The following is a 12,027-nucleotide window of genomic DNA, read 5'->3' on the forward strand; positions in this document are numbered from 1 at the left end:
TTCGGGGTGCACTCAGCCTCGCGAGGGGACAATTGAGTAGCTACTTTAATCGAGTAGCGACCAGTGGCGGCATTACAAGTCGAAGAGACGAGCGATGATAAATATGATGATTGAGTAAATGAAAGACTTGTAATACTGTGATATCCACAAAGTTGTGAAAAGCTCTCTGCTTTACCACAAAGATTCATGATTTGATTTGATTTGATTTGATTTGATTTGATTATGTACTTACTTCTCTGCGTTTTCTACAATCTACATTGGTTATTCGTATCCAAGTTGTTGGTGTGTTTCTAAATCAATTTTAAAGTGAGTAAGAAGTAAATTTTGCTCATTTCTTAAGAAAATGATTCCCAATCATCATCAAATCTTAAGTCGTTCCAGAAATGGGTCGACTGTGAACAAAACCTCACAGACAAGACGAAAACCTAGGCCTCCTCCAAAACACTTCCTACAAGGAGGCTTCGGAAAACAGTAGCTTGTATACGGCAAACTGCAGAGCATTCTAAAAGTTCGTTTCCTTTGTGTTCAACTTTTGATCTTTCAATATTTCAAAGTTGAACTTTTGTGCTTTTAATGTTTAACTTTTGCACTTCCTAAATGGTTCGATTTTGAAGCTGTAATAAATACCCAAGTATTTATTTAGAACGGTTTATTCTGTGGTTAGGTAAGTAGGTAGGTATTCTGTGTGATGTCCTGGTTTCAAGTTTAACCTTGATTTATTATTATTATTAAACTTGTTTCCCAGTGGGCGTTTTCTACAATCTACATTGGTTATTCGTATCCAAGTTGTTGGTGTGTTTCTAAATCAATTTTAAAGTGAGTATGAATACGGACCTGACCTGATGGCTGTCAGGTGAAAACCAGGTTACCTACCTAGAATGTTCGCCGGAGGAAAACAGTAGCTTGTATACAGCAAACTGCAGAGCATTCTAAAAGTTCGTTTCCTTTGTGTTCAACTTTTGAGCTTTTAATATTTCAAAGTTGAACTTTTGTGCTTTTAATGTTTTTAACTTTTGCACTTTCTAAATGGTTCGATTTTGAAGCTGTAATACCTACCCAAGTATTTATTTAGAACGGTTTATTCTGTGGTTTGGTTCAGGTAAGTAGGTATTACTTAATGTTGGTGGAAACTTTAAACTACTTGCATAAGATGTATTTTCCTTTCCAGATAATATCATATTATGATAGAAATATTGGAAATGGAACCGGTTTCCTATTGGAATCTGAATTTTCAACTTCAATACGTTTTCTGGCAAAGCATATTCTATTGTGTTTACCTACCCCTACCCACAGGCCTCCATGTATGAAAACTTGAAAACATCTTCCTTAAATGAGAGACAAACTCTTTTAATTCGTGCAATTTTTTCATCAAACAAATGGTAAAATACACCTACATTGTATACTGTATTGGGCTATTAAGTTGTCTCACTCTCATTTCTTTGGTTATTACCTACGTAACTATTCTTCCAGAGTGCTTTATTTTTTTTTAAATTACTTTTCGCAAAACTCATTTGGAACTTTTTGTTTCAACAAATTAAACAAATTGGCAATTTGAAATCAATTTGCACACATGGGAATAATGAGATTGAATTCATGTTTCAAACAAATAAAAGTTTGGTCGTTATTTAGCTAATGAGCTCTTAAAATCGTTTCGTTTTTATCAACGGGGGGGGGGCGTTGCAGGTATTTTAAATCCAGACTTTTTAAATGGGTGTAGAAGGCTTTTATTATGGCACCAGAATTTCATTACCATTGGTAGATGTTCGTGATTTCGTAGTTTCTACTGAAGCAGAAGGTCGCGTAGAAGGGTTGAAATTGAAAGGTCTTGTTCGCCTGGACTTTTGATTACCTCCCCAAATCGATCTGGTAACTAATGTGACTTACATCCCTTTTGTTTTACCACTTTTCGTCTATAGCGCTGGATAACAAATGAGGTAGGTACATAGGTACTGATTTTCTCTAATCACTACGGGCTAAAAAATTCCCGGAGGGACGGACCCTGCTTGTTGTATATGAACTTATTGAGTTAAGCTGTAAATAATAGAAAATACAGAGGGCAAAATTATTTTCGTACAAAGGACGGGTAACCCGCTGGAATTATAATATTCTGTACCTATGTATCATATTATGTGTATGAAGGAAAGGAGCAATGAACAATGAACTGCAGAGAAATCAATTCCATGCCACCTTCATGACCCGAGAAAACGTCTGAGCCATTGTCCCGGGGTGTGGGGGTGGTTGTATGAAATTTGAAACACGAATGTTTTGTTTGACTGACGCAGAAACTTGGTTGTCTAAACTGGCCCTTTATGAATTTTCTGATTTTTCCTACCACTGGGAGGGTAGATTCGTACAAGCTTAACCCATCTGTTAAGGCTGTTTGTCCCTAGACCTAAGCCTCAAAGTATTAGAGACGATCACCCTACCAAATATTAGTCACGCTCGATGTATCTTAACGTCAGTGACCTCATGAGTGGTGTTCCACACGATAATTCAAACATAAAAGCTTTCGTTTTGGAAACGTTAATTTTTACTTTCCTCATCCTATGGGAAAGAAAGTAATGTAATCGGGTGAATTTTTTTTCGTCGGACCATTATAGCCTGACCCGCTTAGCCTTTGCTATTCGTAAGCCATGGCGAGTCGGCTGTCTCTATTGAATGGCGATGAAAACTACTTCCTAGAAGTGTTGGCACGAAGGGGGATAATGCCAATGTTTCGTTTTTATCGTCTAAAGGGGCATCCTTTTTTTGACTACCATGGCAAATCGGTGATGAAATCTATGTCCGTGGGGACTTAGTACAGAAGAACTCGAATCGGCTTCGAATACTTTTATTCTTTCGATCGGAAATTTCGATGTGTAGCTTTTTTCCCCCCAGAGAAAAATTCAATGTAACCAAATAGCTCTTCCAACTTCCAATCACTACCACCAAATAGCTTTTTCAACAAATACTTAAACCAAATTCTGATACTGCGATTTTTATGAATGCCGTAAAATTATTTGTGTATGCAATGTGGTAGACTTGATTGTTGATCTGTATCTGTAGGTAGGTATCTGGGTATTTTACGCCACATTATAAGCTGAGACGGTCACCCTTCCATCCTCTCACCTCTTTTTGTGTACAAAAGGGAGGGTAGCACGCCTGATGCCTTGTATGCGAAGCGCTAGGTCTCGGGTTCGATATCCGCCCGGGGCGACTTTTATTATAGACAGGCAAGGATTTTCCTCCTTAGTCTGGTGAGTATTGAGATGGGTGACTGTCAAAAGGAACTCTTTTTGTGCCATATAGCATACGAGTATTCGGAGTATACATATGGGAGCCTCAAAGTGGGCACGCCTGATGCCTTGTAGGGAGGGTAGCACGCCTGATGCCTTGTATGCGAAGCGCTAGGTCGCGGGTTCGATATCCGCCCGGGCAGACTTTTATTATAGACAGGCAAGGTTTTTCCTCCTTAGTCTGGTGAGTATTGAGATGGATAGCTATCAAGGAACTCTTTTTTGTGCCATATGGCATACGAGTATTCGGACTATACATATGGGTGTCCCAAATAGTGTTTGTGAGACTGTACTGTTTTTATCAGACTCTTATCTTTGATTCTAGGGCTATCAGATGGATAAGGATATAGGGTTTGTCATAACATTACAAACAACTAAGATTCTGCTCTTTCAAACAACCACACTTTAGGTACCTATATCGAACTGGCCCACACAGTATACCGTGTGCCTAAGGTGCATAATTATTGCCCCCGCGGGGGTAATTGTGTACTTTTTATTAAAATTAATATCTTGGGCGGAAAAAAAAACTGAAAAGCTCCGACATGAACTTTGAAGAAAAAAAGTTCATTCTGCTCTCTGAACTTTCGTGACTTGGAACGGCTGAGAAGTTCTTATCATTTTTCGCGTTAAATCATATTCCCCCCTCTCTAACTCATTTTCTCCCCCTCTCGATGCCGTATGCTTTTTACAAACCATTCATGTTGAAGTAGATTTTATGTAGGTACTTATGTACTTACTAGCAACCTCCGTGGCCGAGTGGGTATCACACTAGGCTTGCACGCAGGAGGTCCGGGTTCGATTCCTGGCTGGGCTTACCGTGTGCCTAAGGTGCATAATTATTGCCCCCGCGGGGGTAATTGTGTACTTTTTATTAAAATTAATATCTTGGGCGGAAAAAAAACTGAAAAGCTCCGACATGAACTTTGAAGAAAAAAAGTTCATTTTGTTCTCTGAACTTTCGTGACTTGGAACGGCTGAGAAGTTCTTATCATTTTTCGCGTTAAATCATATTCCCCCCTCTCTAACTCATTTTCTCCCCCTCTCGATACCGTATGCTTTTTGCAACCCATTCAAGTTGAAGTAGATTTTATGTAGGTACTTATGTACTTACTAGCAACCAAGTCGAAGAGACGAGCGATGATAAATATGATGATTGAGTAAATGAAAGACTTGTAATACTGTGATACCCACAAAGTGGTGAAAAGCTCTCTGCTTTACCACAAAGATTCATGATATGATTTGATTTGATTTGATTTGATTATGTACTTAATTCTCTGAGAGACCAGTGGCGGCATTACAAGTCGAAGAGACGAGCGATGATAAATATGATGATTGAGTAAATGAAAGACATGTAATACCCACAAAGTTGTGAAAAGCTCTCTGCATGATTTGATTTGATTATGTACTTACTTCTCTGAGAAGGAAGCACCTGCTCGTACTTTTACTTAATGTTGGTGGAAACTTTAAACTACTTGCATAAGATGTATTTTCCTTTCCATATAATACCTACCATATACTTAATGTTGGTGGAAACTTTAAACTACTTGCATAAGATGTATTTTCCTTTCCAGATAATATCATATTATGATAGAAATATTGGAACTGGAATCGGTTTCCTATTGGAATCTGAATTTTCAACTTCAACACGTTTTCTGGCAAAGCATATTCTATTGTGTTTACCTACCCACAGGCCTCCATGTATGAAAACTTGAAAACATCTTCCTTAAATGAGAGACAAACTCTTTTAATTCGTGGAATTTTTTCATCAAACAAATGGTAAAATACACCTACATTGTATACTGTATTGGGCTATTAAAAGTTGTCTCACTCTCATTTATTTGGTTATTACCTACCTATTCTTCAAGAGTGCTTTATTTTTTTGAAATTACTTTTCGCAAAACTCATTTGGCACGTGGAATCTGAATTTTCAACTTCAACACGTTTTCTGGCAAAGCATATTCTATTGTGTTTACCTACCCACAGGCCTCCATGTATGAAAACATCTTTCTTAAATGAGAGACAAACTCTTTTAATTCGTGGAATTTTTTCATGAAACAAATGGTAAAATACACCTACATTGTATACTGTATTGGGCTATTAAGTTGTCTCACTCTCATTTATTTGGTTATTACCTACGTAACTATTCTTCAAGAGTGCTTTATTTTTTGAAATTACTTTTCGCAAAAGCCATTTGGCACTTTTTGTTTCAACAAATTAAACAAATTGGCAATTTGAAATCAATTTGCACACATGGGAATAATGAGATTGAATTCATGTTTCAAACAAATAAAAGTTTGGTCGTTATTTAGCTAATGAGCTCTTAAAATCGTTTCGTTTTTATCAACGGGGCGTTGCAGGTATTTTAAATCCAGACTTTTTAAATGGGTGTAGAAGGCTTTTAGTATGGCACCAGAATTTCATTACCATTGGTGGATGTTCGTGATTTCGTAGTTTCTACTGAAGGAGAAGCGTAAAAGGGTTGAAATTCAAAGGTCTTGTTCGCCTGGACTTTTGATTACCTCCCCAAATCGATCTGGTAACTAATGTAACTTACATATCCCTTTTGTTTTACCACTTTTCGTCTATAGCGCTGACGTGAGTTCGATTCCCGACCGGGGCAGATTTTATCCTAAACAGATAAGGCTCTTTTTCGGCTGGCTTCCTCCTATCCTGTTTTCCTTTTCTCGCCGCTTTCGGGAAGGTAAGACCTTAGCAGTTACAGTTCGCTCTATCAAACTTGAAAAAAAAAGTATTCTAATTCTTAAAATTTTCTCCAACTTTCCCCTATCTACGAGTCTGCCGCTTTATCCTAAACAGATAAGGTTCTTTCGGCTGGCTTCCTCCTATCCTGTTTTCCTTTTCTCGCCGCTTTCGGGAAGGTAAGACCTTAGTGGTTACAGTTCGCTCTATCAAACTTAAAAAAAAGTATTCTAATTCTTAAAATTTTCTCCAACTTTCCCCTATCCACGAGTCTGCCGTAGGATCCTACGCTTTTACTGTTTGTGAAGTAAATCTGCACACAGTAAATTCTAAACATAGATGATTGCACGATAATAGTACATACTCGTAGATACATACTTTTTTTTACTGAATTGAAAAAAAAAAACAGTCTTGTATGGGTTCCGCCCACAGTATCATGACTGGATCATGAGACAATTTCTATACCTAGAGAGCTCAGTCAATCTGTGAGTCACCAATCACTTCACTGGACCAAAACAACGTCCGTTACAGGCAAAGTTGTGTTACTGTTTCTATTATACGTGAATTTTCATTGTCCACTGTTTCTATTGCTATTATACGGATATTTAATAAGAAAAGTTTCATTGTTTAAGTATAACATACCGCTATTTAACGTAAAGTCTTTTTGTCTAACAGCTAATCGTATAATTGTCCAAAGCAACACAAAGATTTTTCTTTTTTTCTTTGTAAATTTTAACATTAATTTATAAACGTATTTCATCGTCTTGGTAACTATCAAGGTATAATATTTATAACATACGATACGGAGAGAGATTTAAGATGAAGTCATTTCATCATTTATAGCGCTAGGCCGCGGGTTCGGTTCCCGCCCGAGGTGTTTCTATTATACGTGAATTTTCATTGTCCACTGTTTCTATTGCTATTATACGGATATTTAATAAGAAAAGTTTCATTGTTTAAGTACAACATACCGCTATTTAACGTAAAGTCTCATTGTCTAACAGCTAATCTTATGATTGTCCAAAGGAACACAAAGATTTTTCTTTTTTCTTTGTAAATTTTAACATTAATTTATGAACGTATTTCATTGTCTTGGTAACTATGTAGGTATAATATTTAAAACATACGATACGGAGAGAGATTTAAGATGAACACATTTCATCGTTTATAACTTTCTAAATGGACCATTATCGTATGAATCTTGTAGCTCTCTGATGTAATTCGACTATTTTCGACAAAGTGATTTAAAATTTCCACGGGAGATTTTTTGTGTTTCTTGAATCATACTGAAAACTCTTCGTCTGTAGGTATTAAGGTACGTTTACGTTATTGTACATTTTTTGTCCATATATGTATGGAAACTTTGGCCCTTCACTTTCCAATTAGGTATCTACATAGGTAGCTATCAATTATCACTTTCCACGGGAGATTTTTTGTGTTTCTTGAATCATACTGAAAACTCTGCTCTTCGTCTGTAGGTAGGTACGTTTACGTTATTGTACATTTTTTGTCCATATATGGAAACTTTGGCACTTCATTTTCCAATTAGGTATCTACATAGGTAAGTCTACCTACATCTACCTATCAATTATCAGAAATACCTTAGAGGTAGGTCTGTCAAGTTCACTTGACCTTCCAATTCCTAAAGGTAGGCACAATAAGAAATTTCAAGAGTATTAGCCTCTGTTATAATAGGTGCGAAAGACCCCTTTTTGTCCAATTTGATGAACAACTTGTAGGATTCAAACGAGCCCTTTTGTATTTATTAACTCTCAAATACTCACAATACAATAAAAGAACAATAAACTTGATACCCAAACCTAAATACATATTACAAAGGCGTGCTAAAGTTTGCGTGACAAAGGTCCAAACAATTTGGAACAATGTCAAATTCGTTAACAACTTCATGGAAGTCGTGTCGTTGTGCTTTGAATTATTACTAGTCCTTCGTTTTCGTGTGCTTCATCATGCACATCTCTTGTCAACTGGTGTCCAGTTTACTGCAGTTGTCCACTCTGACCTTATGGTTGGGCCTTAGGCCAAACCAGAAAAAAGCCTTGCCACCTCCTTCCCCTTCTCCCACATCTAGCACTTGAGCACTTTTTACAGACATTCCTCTTCTTCCCCTACAGTTGCCCACACTTCACCACAAGTGGGTAGGTATATTTGTGGTTTGTGTCATTGGAATAAAAACCGATCTAATCTAATTGATCTATGGATTATTTGTGGTGAGGTTGAGGAGTGCTCCTAAACAATTTTGTGGATATCACAGTAGTACCAAGAGCCTTCTTTACGACCTTTACTAATTCTACTTGTATCATTTTAATAAATTTTCTTTTTACTCTATATTTTTTTCCTATTCTGTTAAAATGTTTTAACGTAAGGGCTTAACTTACCTAAGTTAATATCAGGTAGGTATGTCTGATAAAATACAAGAGTACCAACCTATAGGTATGTCTGATATGCTTACAGAGGGTACATAGATATGCTTACAGAGGGTACCTCAACATGGAAAATAACATTTTTCTTTTTCCTCATATTATATTTGACTTTCACTAAAAAGTCAAAATATGACTGCATTTCGTGCACTTCATATTAATACATTTCAAGACGATTCCATACATCCACTCGTATTGTCGAAGGTCAGGGCAATCCAAATGTCACTTTGTCTCGGAAACCTTCACACCCACTCTAAGACGAGTGCCAAACTATGTTTCCATTGCTATCAATTAAAAAGAAATTGATCAATTAGGTCACCACATACCACTTCGTGTCAACTACATACGTGTAGGTGGGACTTTGCATAGATACTAGATAGGTACCTACTGGCACCAATGCCAATGATTACAGGTAGGAATGTTAGGAACATCTGTCAGTATAAAAATAAGTAAGTATGTTTTTGTTTTCCTACCCATGTTTTTTGAAAATAAAAAAAAAAAAAAAAAAAAAAAAAAAAGATTGAAAAAAAAAAAAAAAAAAAAAAAAAAAGTAGGTAAGTAGGTAATACAAAAATTTCCAGACATAAAAAAACGGACATTCTTCATATTAATTTCTAATTTCTGTACCTTGGTTCCTTCCTATTTTGCTTAAGTTTCTGAAAATTTCTCACACCAAGATTCTCTGTTGAGAGTGTTGAGGCCCCTACAAGGGGGGACGAGCTGAAATTTGTTTCATTCACGGCATACTTCCTTTCTAGGGGGCCCCTTGTGTCCGCGAGGGAACTATCGGACATCTTTCCGGAAGCAACTTCATAATTCAAACATAAAAGCTTTCGTTTTGGAAACGTTAAATACTTTCCTTATCCTATGGGAAAGAAAGTAATGTAATCGGGTGAAATTTTTTTCGTCGGACCATTTTAGCCTGACCCGTGCGGCAAATGTGGCCGCAAATTCTTCCCTGACCGCGTAGTGGTTCATGAGAATGTCTGCAAAGGTCTCGAGACGAGGAAATAAAGAGTCTACAATCTCATAGTGTTCTCAGAGCATTCTCAGAGACTGTCCATGTACCCTTTGGACCTTTAGAATAATTTACAAGAGGATGATTTACGCTTGCCTGACGTTAGGACCAATATCGAATGCGGAGGTTTACAAACCAAGTCTTTAACTTATTTTAAATGTTTTATCCTTAGTTCTTTATATCGTCCTTAGCAATTAAATTTTTATTAGAACCAATATTGTCCTATACATTAGCTCGGAATTTGTCTGTGATAAATTGATAATTGATAACTACCTTTTCATTACTCTGTAAAGGTGTTCCTTGTACGTATGTAGATTTTAGTGGGAACAGGAACACCCATCACGAGGGATTTTTTTTTTTTTTTTTTTTTTTTTTTTTTTTTTTTTTTTTTACCGACGTACCTACCTACCTCAGTGGTATAATGATAGCGCAGTGGACCGAGTGCCATCAAACCTAAGGAAGTGTATTAATCGGAGAACAACTTTTAAGACAGCCATTCCTCTTTCAAGGAGTTTTCTCTTTTCCTAATAGAACACAAATTCACCCCAAACAGGGTTACATAGTCATCAGAAAAAGAAAAAAAAAATCTAAATAAAAAGTTATATAAAAAAACGAACTTCATAATAAAATATTGTACCTATGGATTGTAATCCCGCACTATTTTCAATTCCGGGGATCCCGCATTGCAATCTCTACCCATCACCTATATACAAACTACATAGTTTTTTTTGATTCGATGAATTTGAAAATTCCATTCTCTTGATTCGGATTTTGAAAACACTTTTTTTTTCCAAAATGAATCTGGATTCGATGGATTTATTAGATTCGAAAAAAACCCAAGGTGTAGTAAAAAAAAGCAAAACTGATTGAGGGGTATACGAAGTCTTTTTTAAAACAAAAGAGTTCAATGGTTTTATTTAAAAAGCCGTATTTTATTATGTGACTTTTTTTAGTCATCATACAAAATTTCTCTTTGGACTAGTTTGGACTGGCAGCGGGCGGGTGTGATGGCGCCATTACGTCTAAACGTGTATACAGCAAACTGCAGAGCATTCTAAAAGTTCGTTTCCTTTGTGTTCAACTTTTGAGCTTTTAATATTTCAAAGTTGAACTTTTGTGCTTTTAATGTTTAACTTTTGCACTTTCTAAATGGTTCGATTTTGAAGCTGTAATACTTTCCCAAGTATTTATTTAGAACGGTTTATTCTGTGGTTTGGTTCAGGTAAGTAGGTATGTAGGTATTCCGTGTGATGTCCTGGTTTCAAGTTTAACCTTGATTTATTATAATTAAACTTGTTTCCCAGTGACCGTTTTCTACAATCTACATTGGTTATTCGTATCCAAGTTGTTGGCGTGTTTCTAAATCAATTTTAAAGTGAGTAAGAAGTAAATTTTGCTGTACTCGCCAACCCCCATCAGATCCATAGGAAGAAAATTTTGTACCTTATGAGGTAGAAAAAATGTACCTCAGCTCCGGCTCTAAAGTAAATTTTGCTCATTTCTTCAGAAAATGATTCCTAATCATCATCAAATCTCAAGTCGTTCCAGAAATGGGTCGACTGTGAACAAAGCCTCACAGACAAGACGAAAACCTAGGCCTCCTCCAAAACACTTCCTACAAGGAGGCTTCTGCATAAACAAAAGTACAAAACAGAAGTTATTTTTGTACTCAACTCCTAGAAAGAGAGGGGAGAAAAGTGAAATATGATTGAAGAAAGAAAAAGAAAGAGTAGGAGCAGAAGGGAGGGAACAAAAGTAGGTACAAAACAGAAGTTATTTTTGTACTCAACTCCTAGAAAGAGAGGGGAGAAAAGTGAAATATGATTGAAGAAAGAGAAAGAAAGAGTAGGAGCAGAAGGGAGGGAGAGAGAGAAAAAGATGAAATATGGATGCAAGGGGCTAACCTGTGGTTTGACCTTACATGCAATACAAAAGCTATAACTCTCTCTCCCTCTCCTATCCTTAGTGTTTAATTCATCTCTCTTTCTCTCTCTCTCTCTCCCTCTCCTATCCTTAGTGTTTAATTCATTTCTCTCTCTCTTTCTCTTTACCTGTGCGTTCGTCTCTTGTCTACCCTCTTGCCCTTATTTCATTTCCTCCTTTCCCTCTATCTCTCTTTTTCTTCTTTCCCTCCTTCTTCCATGTTTTCTTCCTCTTCTCAACTCTCCCTCCCTCTGATTACTGGCTTCTCCCCTCTCTTTCATTATAATGTCCCCTCTCTCCTCTTTTTTTTATTTTTATAATTTTATTTTCATCTGTTTTTATAATTATTATTATTTTTTTTTAACCAAACTTCATTTTCTTTACCCTTCCATCTCATCCTTTTTACAAACGTTCTCATTTCCCCTTGCTTTCTTCTCATTAAACTTAAAAGTTGCCAGCCTAGTTAGCTTAGTTGGTAGCGCGTCTGCCTTGTAAGCGCTAGGCCGCGGGTTCGATTCCCGTCCGGGGCGGATTTTATCCTGATGGGATAAAGTTCGTTCTCGGAACGGCTGGCTTTCTCCTATCCTGTCTTCCTTCTCTCTTCGATTTCGGGACGATAAGACCATAGCAGTTACAGTTCCCTCTGTCAAACCTCTTAAAAAAAAAAAAAAAA

The sequence above is a fragment of the Diaphorina citri genome, unplaced genomic scaffold, assembly GCF_000475195.1.
Source record: "Diaphorina citri unplaced genomic scaffold, Diaci psyllid genome assembly version 1.1 scaffold655, whole genome shotgun sequence".
Classification (NCBI taxonomy): domain Eukaryota; kingdom Metazoa; phylum Arthropoda; class Insecta; order Hemiptera; family Psyllidae; genus Diaphorina; species Diaphorina citri.